The sequence below is a fragment of the Dermacentor andersoni genome, chromosome 2 (assembly GCF_023375885.2).
Source record: "Dermacentor andersoni chromosome 2, qqDerAnde1_hic_scaffold, whole genome shotgun sequence".
NCBI classification, from domain to species: domain Eukaryota; kingdom Metazoa; phylum Arthropoda; class Arachnida; order Ixodida; family Ixodidae; genus Dermacentor; species Dermacentor andersoni.
This window is the reverse complement of record NC_092815.1, coordinates 143206294-143220866: the sequence shown is the minus strand read 5'-3', so window position 1 is coordinate 143220866 and position 14573 is coordinate 143206294. Positions and strand designations below refer to the sequence as shown.

General features: G+C 50.9%; 1 protein-coding gene across 1 annotated transcript in view; it reads right to left on the bottom strand.

Moving 5' to 3' along the window:
* The window catches only part of LOC126540641 (glypican-5-like), a 146787-nt gene that overhangs the window by 92351 nt on the left and 39863 nt on the right, over window positions 1-14573 (bottom strand). The gene's annotated exons all lie outside the window — the stretch shown is intronic.

Below are 14573 nucleotides of genomic sequence, written 5' to 3'. Positions count from 1 at the left end.
GTTCAAAATGCGACGGTCGCCATGCTACGGTGAATCCGAGAATGGTTCAATAATATATATTTACTTTATTATGAAGGCAGCCGATGGGCGTCAAGCGTAAAGTATTTTATCGCATTGCGAACATTCCAGTGGCTCTACCCCAACGCGCAAGCTCTAAAGGAAGGCAGGACGGGGACATTCGTGCCAAGGACAAGCTAGCCTTACAGGCATCGCTCTCGAGCAACCTCCTTCTCCTTAGTGAGGAAAATCGCCGACAATCCTGGAGAAAGTGGTCGATTCTTTCCGGTTCACGGCACCATATACACAAAACGAGATACCGCCAAAACAGCCCTAGCTCATATATAGAAATTTAGCCTCGTTACTATGAAACCTCAAATTTACATGTTGAGCAGAATTTCCTCCTGTGGTATTGCACAAATTATTGCACAAATTAGGGACAATATTAAATAACGAGCAACTTTTAAACTGGATTGCCGCATACATTAACAATCGAAAACAGTTTGTTGTCTTTAATGGAGAAACCTCGGAAATTCTTGGTGTGGACTCAGGCGTTCCCCAGGGGTCTGTGCTTGGGCCCCTTCTTTTTCTTTTGTTTATTAATGATATTGTCTGCAACATTCCTGTCAAAATACGATTGTATGCTGATGACTGCGTGATTTACACTGAAGTGAACAGTACAGCTGACCAAATTCTTTTAAATGATGCACTCAACAAAATTGTTCAGTGGTGTGATATGTGGCAAATGTGTATAAACTATGAAAAAACAGTGTTCATGAGAGTTACTCACAAAAAAAGACCATTACCCTTTGTCTATTCTATCAACAGCAGTGTTCTTCACGAAGTACCTCACTACAAATACCTGGGCCTCTGGATAACAAGTAACTTAGACTGGACTAAACACATTGATTATGTCGTAAGAAATGCAAACTGTAAGTTGTTCTTTTTACGAAGAGCTTTAAAATTTACCACTCCTGATGTCCGCATGACCGCATATAAAGCGCTTATTCTCCCATCATTAGATTATGCAGCCATAATCTGGGACCCATTCACTAGGACCAATATTAACAAGATTGAAAGCGTACAGAAAAAGGGTGTGCGATTCATATATAACAGCTTTGGACGTTCTTCTGTTTCTGCCCTTTTAACCAGAGCAAACTTGCCACAAATAACGCAAGGAAACCGGTCATCTAGGCTAAAATTCATGTATCAGATTGTAAAGTGGCACTATAAATTAGACACTTCAGACGTAATAACCTTTTCATCCGGGTATGCCACTAGACAAAGACACCAAATAACAATTGCTCCGTTTCACACACGTAACAACTCCTTTAAATACTCTTTCTTTCCGCGGGCAATAACTGAATGGAAGCAGCTTACTAACACCCAAGTTCAACAGCCTTCACTTACCTTGTTTACATCGTGTCTAACTTAGTAGTTACCGTATGCCTTCTATTTCAGTTTATATTAGTTTATTTACTCTTATGTATCTATGTATTTGTCGGTTGCCTTTTTTTTTGTGATCTTTTCAACATTTGTACCCTCCTGCCAAAATCCCCAAAGTGGGATTGCAGTATCAATAAATAAATAAATAAATATTCCTGCTCGTCGTCGCGGTTGTTCACTCTGATTATGAGGCCGCAAGCAGGTAGGTGGGCATTGGACGCACGAGAAAAAAAGAACAAGAACGTTTTGAATGCGAGCAAGTTATACATAAATTAGAAGGAAAAAATATCACAGGAGCCGGACAAGGTACAAGTCATTTTCCTTTTATCAAGACAACACAGCGCGATACATATATAAACAAAGGCATGGCAATATAGATCGTGACCTTTATATCAGGTGGAGAGCAGCACCTCCTTTTTGGAGCGTTGCACGCAAATATAAAAACACGTGATGCAGATTCTATAGCGCCTTTTAGGGAGGGGGGGTGGGGGGGCTCACGCATATTCAAAACAGTCCAGTGGGCCGTATATGCCGTCGCCCTGGGAAGCTCTCGCTGGAAGGACCATACGTTATATAACAGATAAACCAACCAAATACGTTGTTGTTGTTGTGATCGACGACGTCGCCATCGTCGTCTATTTACTCACTCGCTTATTTAACCCTTAAAACTCAGCTTCGTCATACGTGCGCCGTTACGAAGCAGAAGACAAACTCACACGTTCCTGACACTTCCCGAGGCAACAAATGAAATGCGCAAAGCGAAAAGAGCAATTCGCCTGTCTAGTCAGACTTCCGACAACACAGCACCGGAAAACAAGGATTCGTCAAACCGGACGCTGTGCCAATCACCGCAGGATGTTGGCGGGCATTACACGACTCCCAAGTCCGCCCTCCTCCCTCGCAACCCCCCCCCCCCCCCGACCGGGATGCTGCAAGGAGCCGAAGCGTGCGCGTTTTGGCGGGCAATACTGCACCGTGATGTAGCCGTGCAACTTGTGAGAGAATCGCGCAATTGCAGGAAAAGCGTAAAAACGAGATCCTAGAGGATAAATCGTCATGAGCAAGTATCACCCTCCGCGAAACTTGGCGCCTTGATGTGTCGCTATCACTACACGCCATAAAGCCTAAAAATAAGATTGCCCTCTCGTCCAAGACGAAGAGTGGCGAAACAAGCACATAACACTTCCTGGCGAGAATTACCCAGCTCGAGCTCGTACACGTTGACGCAAAGTGCTACTCAGGCGTCGAGCACAGTCAGCGCCGTCGTCAGTTTCGAAGTGATGTTCGAGACAGTCCGTGCCGCAGTTTTCGGCAACTGGTCGGACTTTTAAAATTGTCGCGCTTTAAGGAAAGGAGCCTTAACTGGAGATCTCCGTGGTCATAACAGTGTATACCGCCGAAATATATAAACTGTCTTAAGTTATACTTGATTGCATTAGAAGAAAATAACTTCAAGTAAAGCGACTGAGGAAGTAAAATTTGTATTTATCCCTTGAGGTTTCATGCAGAAGCACTGACCACTTGTAAAAAAAAAAAAGAATTAAAAACGAAATCAAACAAGGGATCTACAGCTTCATAAATGGCTCAGCAAATACAAACGTTGAATTTTTTTTGAGAACATATATTGGAACAGATGTAGGAGCTTCGTAAGGTATGTCTGAGAAATTGTCAAAGGCGTGCAAATCTCGCGTACGCAGGAGTTCACGTAACCGAAGGTCATGTATCGGGTTAACGATGTCACATAAGTCTGTTGGATACAACCGATTTCATTCACACTGGTTCGCTGGCCACACAAATGAGATCATTTCGCATACATACGAAAATTGAGAAGCAACTGCTAAACCAGACTCCTATTTCATCGCTTTCCTGTGGCGCGTTTTCCTCGTCATCTGGATCGGAGTAGGCTTGCATGGCATCTGGAGATAACCCGCACTTTGATCGGCATAGCGCGACTCTGGGCGCGTTTTCGTTATACCGAGGCTTTCTTCACAGCGAGGCGCGCACATCGCGTCGCGACAAACCCGCGTCTCTCGACGCCATCTGCGTGTCCTCCGTCTGTGCCCCCCGTTCGGCTCTCTATAAGCAGAGAGAGCCGAGGAGCCCGAACGCGATGACGCCGTCGAATGCGCGCTCGACATCAAGCGCAGCAAGGGCCACACCGGGGAGGGGAGGGGGGAAGGGCTGTCAAGGTGACGCAATCCCGGGGCAGCAAGTGACGAGGGTATACGAGTGTCGTCGTCGGGCGCGGCGACGCGTGACGGCCAAGAAGCCGAGCGCGCTCGCTGCGTCGAAGCCTAGCGCTGGCTGCTTGCCTCGCTTGCCCCAGTCACTCACTCTCGCTCGGTCCCCCCGCTAGCCCGGTCCCGTGACGGCGTCTCGCGCTACAAACGCGATCGACGTCGCCGCCGCCAAGGCCGAAACTCTGCAGCGGCGCGGCGGGCGAGAGGGCGAAACCGTCGCCCCTTCGTTAATTGACGCGCGGGGCGCGGAGACACCGCAAGCGCTAGGCAAGCGCAAGCCCGGCGTGTGCGCCGCGGGGGTGTACGTCACGCCGTCTGCGGGAGGAAGTCGAGGAGGGGTTTTGAAAGCCGACGCATCTAGGATGTCGGGGGCGCTCGAACGTCGCAGACATCTCTCGACGCGACTGGGACGCGCTCTCTTTCAATTCTTCTCCCTTTTGTCTTTTCCCGCCGGAGAGGGACGACGCCGAGGAGGAAGCAGCACAAGCGCAGAGCAGACGGCCTGCGGCCGACGACGCCCGACTTCTGACGGGCGCATTTCTTTTTTTTTTTTTTTTTAAGTGAGGCGACGCAGCGCAGCGGCATTGGATATCGGCGCGCGCTGCGCGGTGTCGGCTTGCCCGTGGCAACGACAGCGCCGATTGCGTCCCAGAGCGCGCGCGCACATGCACCGGAACGCGCGCGCAAATGCGCAACGTCTAAACGATCGCGCTTTCTTCGCCCGCCGCACCACCAGCGCACGCTACGCCGGCGGCGGCAGCAGCAGCAGCAGCAGCAAGAAGCGTGCCAGCAATCCGGATCGCGTGTCGAAGGCTGTCCCCTTTTCGCAGCTGCCCGCCGTGCGAACCCTTCAGTCGACCGCCCGCTCCGTCTGGAACCTGTCTGCCTGGCCATGTGGCCGTGAAACAATGGAACGTTCCGAATCGAGTCACTCGGTGCTGACGGGACGCATGCCTGAGGAAGGCGAAGAAGGGCAACCGATTACCACCGCGACATTTGATCCCCGTCAAACGGCGCAGACGATGCGAGCGACGAGTGATGCAGTGGAGCCGACTGACTGCTCTCAAGGGCATCGCGAAGGGCAACTGCTCTTTGAATTGCAGACCGAAGTACGAAGCGCTATTAAAAAAAAATAATTATAGGCCGTGCAGGAACACAGTTAAAATGAAGTGACGATGACATAGGCGCCCCGGGGCTACCAGAAATATGTGTATTTAATAACAAATTCGGGCAATCCTTTAACAGAGGACGAGGAATTAATTAATGAATAGAGTAACCTTTTAATCTAGCAAAAATTCGGCGCTCACGAGGCTCGCCATAGGCGCCAATTCGCCGGCGGTCCACTTGCTCGAGAAGTTCTCATTTGTGCAGTACAACGGTGCCGGCAACAGCGGCGTTTCGTCGCTGCTATTCCACATCTTCCGGCCGAGTCATGTGTGCGTTTATTCTTTATTCTGTGCTCCGTATGCGCTCCAAAACGTAGCAGCGGGGACTGGCGACCCCACGTGCGTCCTCGACGCTGGAATCCTGCAGCGCAACAACCGCGAAGGAAAATAGCACAACACAAGCCCGGTCGAATTAAGCCGGCAGAGAATTTTCATCGACAGTTAGATGGTTTAGCCTAGAAACCTGAAAAATTTAATTGTGGAGTTTTACGTGCCAAAACCACTTTCTGATTATGAGGCACGCCGTAGTGGAGGGCTCCGGAAATCTAAGTACACAGGTGTTTTCGCTTTTCGCCCCCATCGAAATGCGGCCGCCGTGGCCGGGATTCGATCCCGCGACCTCGTGCTCAGCAGCCTAACACCATAGCCACTGAGCAACCACGGCGGGTCCTAGGAACCTATACGCAGCACACCACCAAAACACACCAAGGACACGATGTAAAGCGTAGATGCGATATATATGATCGGTGCATTCATTATGCGCGTGAATAAGCGATTTTCACGACGCGATCGAAGACACGCTGCACTAGTTCAATCGGAGTTCTTCCTTCAGCGCGTCCGAACGCCCTTTTAGGGGATTACTTGGGGCCTGTTCCGCTTCGACACCTTGTACTCTTCTAGCACGGGACGACTGTCATTAAAGCCGTTCCAGATGCATCCGATGAAGCAGAGACCCACAAACCGATCCCGTAACACACAGCCTTTGTGGAGCAAAATTTCGAAGTCACCCGGCGCTGCAGATGCCTGTCGCTGTGCGCCGCAGCAGGCTTTCATGTGGAAGGCCTGGTGCTCCGACAGAAATTGAACAGAGCTGACAGACAAAAGAATGGCGCTGCGTGTCGGTTGTCCCATCATGTGTGCAGTGTATTTGCCTTGATCGCAATTCAGTACGACTGACCAGCCAGCGCACATCGCCACCGGCACATATAGGGCTCCCACAATCTGCGTGACATTTCACGACGGCGCAACGCACGAGGCACGACATGCAGGTCCGGTCATGCTCGTATTGGCTTCGAAATTTTTGACAAACGCTGTACGTCCGGTGCACTGAGGTCCTTCACGGACCCACCCGTGCGCCCGTCTTTCCACGAAAGCCGAATCACAGCAGCATTTAAGCGAGAAAAAAAGAAAGGAAAGAGCCAGAAGACGGGGGTGGGGGTGGTGGGAGGAAGGAGGGGCGCACCACACAACCGCCCATTTCGTTTCACCGAGCCGCACCTCCCGGGCATATAGCCCGAGCGTGTCCGGTATATACGGGCCCTGCCGTCTCACCTGCGGCAGCTACCGGAAGCGGGCATTCTCCGCATTCTCGCCGAAGCAGCGGTGGGCCTCGGAACTGCTGACCAGCAGGCACCGGCACGCAACGAGGCGCCGCTGCGGAGACACCGCGGCGCCTTCGGCGAGCGATGGGAGGAGGACTCGGTGGCCAGGGGTCAACGAGCGTTTTCGAGGGCAAAAGCGGAGTACGGGGAGAAGCGCCGCTGGCTCGGCGCGGCAAAGGGGGGCGACGACGTCATCATCGGGCACCGCCGCGGCGCTCGAACCTTACCAGCGGGTAGCGATGCCCTCCCTGACAGGACGCAATCACCACCCAGCGAGCGAGCCCTCCCCGATTCTCCAAGGTCGATGGAAGAAGAGAGATGGGGCTCTTGCGGTCATCTGCCATGCGTCGCTCGCGCTTATATACGCCGAAGAGACGGGCGGCGCCACAATGTGGTGCGCCCGTGGTTGACTGCGCGCATTCATTTCTCTCTCTTTCAATGCGGGAGGAGCTGTTGTCGCCATTCTTCTTCACAGCGGTTACGAAATACCCGATGGGCACGAGCGAACGTGCCCGCACTCGTCCGCGGTGTCTCTCTTTCACGCGGGTCAACGGGCGCCGAAGAATAAGCCGCGCTTTGTGTCTTGCGTTCGCGTACCAACCACAAGTCTGCGCCCGTTACTAACCCTTTCTTTCATCGGGACTTTCGAAGCCAGGGGTCAACGTGCCGCAAACAAGCTATCTCTTTTCGCGCCTAATAAGCGGTCGAGAAGCTTTTTCAACCGAACGGCCGCGCGCCACTCCTGAATGGGCAGCCCGCCAAAAAGGACGAACGGCGCGCCAATTTGCGGCTGGAAAGAGCTGCCCATTCACGACGGCCGGCCATCGAGGCAAGGCCGCGTCGAGTTGAAGGACAGCTCTTTTGAACGCGGGCTTCCACGTGTATTGGACGATACCTGCACTTAAGCCGGGAGGCTGCGGATAATCCCTTCCTTCCTGCTTGCGTACAAGCACCCCAGCGGTGCCGAGAAGACCAATTACCGCCAACGACGCGCAGAATATCGGAACCAATCCCCCCCCCCCCCCGCACTTATCGGTCACCGGCACCAGGAGCCAGTGCGGACGCCGAAGAGAAGGCAACGATTATGGTTTCGACCCTCGCCGGAACTCTCGCGATGTTTTCTTCGCCGCTTCTACGACAAAAGCAGCTGCAGAGTCATGCACGTGCGCGACAATTGTGACGTTCCTGGTAAAGTGGCGTCACTGACCGCCCAAGTCACCCCACCGTCAAAGGACTGGCGCCTTGGGTACGACGGGACGCCACCGGTTGTGTTCAACGGAAGAACGCGTCTATAGTCACCGGGTGATTCGAGCTTTTACGTGATTTCTGCTGCGCAGCTCACATTTTCTCATTGTCACGAAGCGTTTTTATTACTTTGTTGTTCTCCAACACATCAAACAGTAGATGCACGATGGTAACAGGAGAGGAAACATGCGAGCAACTGGCCACCGCAGTGATTCCGACGCCTGCCTCGTCTCCGGGTACGGCAAGGCACAGAGGAAAGACGTTAGGGTGGTGAGGACCGCAGTTACAGTAGGCGCGACAGGGTCTCTGGCGAAGTCAGTAGAACCAATCAGTCGAACGCAGTGCTTTGAACTGCACTGTGCGTAGGTCAAGGCAAGATTTAGCTTGTCACTTGTCTGTCTGTATAGTATGTACAAAATTTACTGCAAATTAGGTTAGGCCGGTAATCAACAGAAGATACTATTTTCCAGAAAGGCCACCCTTCGATTGACTTCGCTCCCCGTTTCTCCGTCGACGTCGAAAAAAAGTTGGGAGGTCGCTCCGGAAAAGGGGCCGTCAACATAGGACTTACACAACCCGTTCCATTATCAGGCGATCCTCTGTTAGCGTTATTGTGTCGCTATTCACCTCAAACTCGCCAAATCACACATGCCTAACTTACGAAACTTCCCCGGACCGCGTTCAGCGAAGGCGACAGCCGATCAGAGGAGTCCCGTTCCGGCGAGGGAGATTGTGAACGAAACAGCCCTTGGGGCTTGTTCCAACAAAGGTCCCCGTCAACCCCCTGAATGAAGGGAGAACCGGACACAAACGCCGAGCGCCAGAGAGAGTCACTACGCCGCAGGCGCTATATCTGTGCAATGTTCGTGTTTGTTGCGTGCCGGGTTCTTGTCGTAACGTGCCCGGACGCAGAAATGTGAAAGGGCAAGGGGAGGAGAAGGGAGTAACAGCAGAGGGGAGGTATTACCTCGCCTCAATACTATAATGCGTCGGGGACTTGGAGGTGGTGTGCCGAGGAATACGGGGGCGTCTTGGTGGGCGGCGAGAAGCAAGCGAACGCGTGGGTCGCGAAGCGGCGAAAACGCTACCCCCTTTTTTCTTTTCTTCTGGACCGCCGGTTGCCAGGAATGCGCCCCGGACCCTCTCTCCCCCTCCCCCCTTCACCTTCTCCGCTTTACCTGTTGCCTAGACCACAGAGGACGAGGACGGAAAGGGGAAGGGCGCAGCGGGAAAGAGCAGGCAAAAGCAGGACGCGCGCGCGACGAAGCCAGGTGGCAGACGCGAAGGACGCACAATGACGACGATGCCCCCGCTGCCCCCCAGCATCTCTTAAACGAGCACGCATGTCCTCGTGTTGGAGCATGCCCGGATCTGCAGAAAGAGCGCGTCGGGGCAATCTATATGCACTCAGTGATGCCTTCTGTAATGGTTTGTATGTACGCAAAGCGGTGCAGCGGTCAGGCGGCGCCTTCAACGAATAGCTTTCAAAGTGTAAGTGGACCCTTTCCAGTAGAAGGACGAAAAAAGAAAGTGCTCCAAGGCACGCGCAGCTGTGCGTCCGTGCCCGGTTCGTCACATACGAACTCCACCTCATCGAATCTGTATACGGCTCGGTCAAAGGAACGGCGAAATCACGTCCGCCAATCAGGAACGAGAACCAGGTTAGGGGCTCCTCCACATTCCCGTTGTGCCACTTGCTCGCCGCCCAATCTGTCCGTGATCCAGTCGTCCAACCAATGTCGTAAAGGGGATGAGATTATCGATGGACGGCAGACGAGTCCTACCAGTTCTCGCTCCTGATTGGCCTACAATCTCTGCAGCTTTGGGTGCGCCTCGTGTATTCAGGTAAACCCACGACGGCTGCAACTACAGGGGCCCGACATTCCAGCTTTTAAGACTCTTGGAATGGCCCGGGTAGGGTTTCTACACGTACAAATAAATGCTGGACTTTTTCGTGTCCGGGTACGGCCGGCGGATGATAATGAATTGCGGGGTGCCAGTTGCCGTGTGGGCGAGGCCAATGCGCAAACAACAGCACAAGTGAAGAAGGCCCACCCGGAGTGAAACGTCAACCCCCCCTTGTTTTTCGAGCACGCGAAGCCGCCCACTGATGAAACCGGGGCAACTTTCAAGCCGTTCCATTCCGCTGGGCTTGCACAAGAGAAAACGACGGTACAACCCGTCATGATTAAAGCGGTTCGTTACGTTGCGTTCAAGAAATACTCGGACGCACTTTCGAAGTCGTAGAAGCTATACCACGGATTCCACGCACGTAAAAGGAGGACACTTGCAAGTTGCAGAACACAATTTGGATTCGATATACTAAAGCTGCTCCTGAAATACCGGGCTCGGCATCTTCGACATCATTGCCATGCGGTGACATACAGCAAAACTCGACATTGCGCGACAATATGGCCAGGTATGATGACGTCGCTCACAGAAATAAATAAATAAGGACGATGCGCGCGTTCCTCCTGTCTGCGACCGCGTGTGGCTAGCGCAGTGATCACAGTTAACGGGAGTGATTCACTATAATCATGACGTCAGGTCTCATCGACGTCGTGAGTATACCAAAAAACGGTAACTGGCACCTAGAAACACGTAAACGTAAGAAATGTTTCGCCAATAGTCCTTTACGGGCCACGGGTAATTACACTTGGAGCAAACAAGAAAAGACGCCGCGTGATCTTCCGCCCTGCAACGCATACCGCTTTCTCACTGCAGTAGACGGCGTGAAGCCGCTTCGTCTCCATGGTCTAGTCGATGCGATCGCACGTCACACCGCGTGGGACTGCACTCGCATAAATATTACGCTTATGAAGAGAGAAAAATCGCCAGGTATAGGCACGGATTCATGGTTAAAACCTGAACGCGGCGAAGAAATCGATGATGACGATTTTTTTTTTTTTTTTCAAGAATGACTCAAACCCACAGGGTGGCTATGATGGGAACAAAAACACAAACGCCGGTTTGTGTGCAGCTTGCTGGACGTCCGCATGATCGACGCGCTGTAAGATTTAACTAACGCGCGTGCTCATCAGTTCGCCGAGTTTATACAACAGAATATGCAGCGTACAGCATGCTTATACCATACCATGCGTATACCAGACTAAACGTGGCTCTTCTCCCCATTTTGAGTGGTCGGTTGTTCGGCCGAGTGAACTTCGCCGATCCCGGAGGCAAGCTAAACAAAACTGAACAGGTCTGGGAGGCTATGTAGCCAAAGGTGCTCGCATGGTGGGTCGGTCCTGGTGCCAGTGCGCTATATATGTGCGCTCGCTAAAAGCGTTTTAGGTCCGGCATGCAACGCGGCCCAATAACAGAGGCAGTGCGAAGTCACAGCAGCCACTTGCACGTTTAGTAGCATTTAACCAATACAGCTAACCAAAGAGTGTCCTACAACAAGAGAGAGAGAGAGAGAGAGAGAGAGAGAGAGGCTTTCATTATGACAGAAAAGCTGAGAGGTCGGAATGAATCAAAGTTCTGACCCGTTACTCACCATTGGGGAAGGGAAATGGGTGGAAAAGAGAGAAAGAGAGCCAGAGATAAGTGCTGATTCTGGGGACGAATACGGTGGTGAATGAACTTGAAACAACGAAGACTCTTCAAGCTCTGAAGTCCAGACGACTCCCTCGTAGGAATTCGATGAAAGGCTATAGAATATCACGCCGACGACAAGATGCCGGCCAATGTGCCGATAGAACCTTTTCCAGACAAAAGTTGACTGATTAACTTGGACAAATGTTGTGCCAATGAGTGTCTTTGCACAGAATATATCGGGCAGATGAACAATACGTGTTCAGCAACAACATATATCAGCAGCTCTATGCGGAAGCTATCGCTTCGTCAATCATCGCCTGGCTGATTCAGCTGTTTTCTTTTGTCATTGCATGTGCGCGTGTACGCGTGTGTGCGCGTGTGTGTTTGTTCATTTTTGCTCTGTCGCTCCCTCGCTATATTTTTTTTTTCTGTTTCCCTTGGCGCACTGGTCTCTCTACTCAACGACTCTTATTTTCTCTTTCAGGACGCCATCTAAATTCATAGTCAGCACACCTTTATTAATGTAAGTACCGCCAACCTACCTCCAGAAATGGCTTCGGTAATGAGTGGTCGCTGCGACTGAATTGAATACTTGAAGAAATCCATCTCTCACAGATCTCTTTCATAATGTAATTTTAAGGCAGACTGAGACGCTAGAAAGCGCTGCAGCATGCATAGTTCTGAGGCAGATTTCTGATTCTTTTTTTAATCATAACGTATTTGAACGCCTGCGACGCGGTATGAAAAAAAAAAAAAAAGCGCGTGTTTGCAAAGTTTTTTTTTTTCTCTCGCTCTGTCAATCTAACATGCAGTACGCACGTGTAAGTGCGCCCACATTTGCGCGTGCAATGATTTATTATGCTGCCTCTCGTATGTCCATCAATAACCACACCAAATTAGTAGACGCGTCTCTTCTTCCTTTTACATATACCAAAGGCAGTTGCCGCTCTTCCTTTGCAGCACAGCGTAGATGCAGCTTTCCTAAATTACAGTCGTTCTTTCCTTTTTTTTCTTTCTTTCAGCCGGTAGAAGAGGCCGATGCTCTTGTCGCTGTCCCGAGCAGTACTGCCTCTTTACCGTTACGATAACGGTAAAAGAGAGGCGCCATCGAAAGTGAGTGAATGGGCGGTATAGTGGTCTGTACCCAAGGCGCCACTGTCATCATCGTCGGACCGTGACGCAAAGAGGTGAAGGAAGCCGACGAGTTCCCGAGACGAGGAAATACAGAAGAAAAACGACCCGGTCGAGGAAATGAGAGACATTCGAGTTAACCGGCAGAGATGTCGACAGGGGCAGCTCCAAGACGGCGCGGTCTCACGGTGAAGGCGAATGAAGGGTAGGATAAAAAGAAATAAAGCAGGTAAAGTCACAGATCAAATAAAACAAGAAGAAGAACCGGCGAGTCATCATTTGGGACGGCAGAGACGCGTGCAAAATAAAAGACAGACGAAACCCGACGACCTGTGCCCGCTAACGTTGTGTCGGCGTCAGTCTAGAGCACGTGTATACGTGACTTCAGACTAGTTCCGGACGTGTTCGATGTGTATAACGTCTGACCTGGTTGCCCAAATGAACCTGCCGCGAGCAGACGTACATGAGGAGGGCGGGGGGGGGGGGGGGGGGGGGATACGATCTCCGGAATAGCAACAGCGTGCACAACGAATGCCAGTGTGACCCGAACTCTCGGAAAAGAAAAAAGAAAAAAATTCACCGAAGTAGTTACTGAAAGGTTAGTAAGAGCCACCCGACATCGCAGTTTGAAGCACGCCATCCGTAACGCACCGACTGAAGCAGCGAGCGATCGAGTACATCGCAGTGATGCGCTCGGCTGTCGTTGCGGAGTTGTCGACATTTTTTTTTTTTTTTTTTTAATGTTCGTGCTGCAGCATAAGTCCGGAAAAAAAAGATAAGTTGCCGAATGAATCGGATATCCAAACATTATAAAGGAAAATTAAGTAACACAACTTAAAAATTAAAGACAGACACGAGCGTACCAATATACCGTGCATAAAAAAGGTTGCCGATAGTCTAGATGGTGCATACTTGACATTGAAGGAATGCGCGACAACACACAAAACAAAGATCGCGTTGTTAATTTCCTTTCTTTCGTGGTGTTGCACGTGAATGGGCATTGCCACACTGCCACAGATTGCCTAAGTTAACGCACTGTCGGAACACCGCAACGATGGCCTGTTGGTAAAATTATGTTAGTAGAGCTAGCGAAGGAAGCCTAACGCTCCTTTAAATGAAGACTCGCATATGTCGAGAATGAAGGAGAGAATGGCGTCCGACGAGGCTGCTTGGAGAAGGCGTGACTGCAAGACAACAGCCAACGTTCCGTGTTACAGCTCTCTTTCTCTCCCACACAAACCGCATTAAAGCGCAGTTACCGTTTCATACTAAAAATTGCTCACCTACGGCAAGGCTAAAGAATAGCGTCCGGCATGCGTCACCGTCGCGAACTGTCGCAATCATAACGCAATCTGTTATTGAACATGACAAATTTGCCATGTTGCAAAGCCATTTGACACCATGTAAAACGTAATTTAGGCAATTGTCCACATACAAGTCTTCATTCCGGTATGATGATCTTTATCGACTTCCCCCTTGAAAAGGAGAGGCGGCAATTAGTCGCCTAGACTGCCTACTTCCACATAATTGCAGTCTAGCATTTTGGCTATGTCATAGGTTATGTTTTCTCGTTCTCTTTAATGAAGCCGCTATCTATGCGTTGAACAGACACCCACGCCTGCAACGACCTCGGCACCATCTCTTCACTGCTTCTACTCCACCAGTACTCTAGACGTCTTTGGTTTAACTCGACTGCTGTCCAGTTATTACTTCCATGCGTTTTGAATCGCAAAGCTTCTTGGACTGTGGACGTTCCTCACGGGTCTGACTGGCTGAGTAACTTCGCATTCCATTACAATGTGCCGAGTCGTCTCCAAACATTTGCTGCAGCAGTTGCGTGCTTCGTCCTGTATAGGTTATAATTTGCTCCGGTATGTTTTTTTAGTCCTCAGGTAGACAGTTCGGGTCTCAGATAACAAGACACCGCCCTTTGTGTTACTGTAAAAATTTATCTCCGGTTTCTATTATGGTTATTTTTTTTTTTTTGCTTGCCGTCAATTTGAGCCTCTGTAGACTCTCTTTTGTTTCTTTTGCACCCCAATGTACCGTCTCCGATTACCTCACTTTCCGTTCGGCGACTCCGAATTGTCCACTCGTACCCTGAACTTCGTACACGATTTCTCTGCACTCGTTTAACAACTTCCTTGACTTCTTCCTTCCCTTTCGTGTTCACACTTTGCAGGCACATATATGCGCGCACATCACGC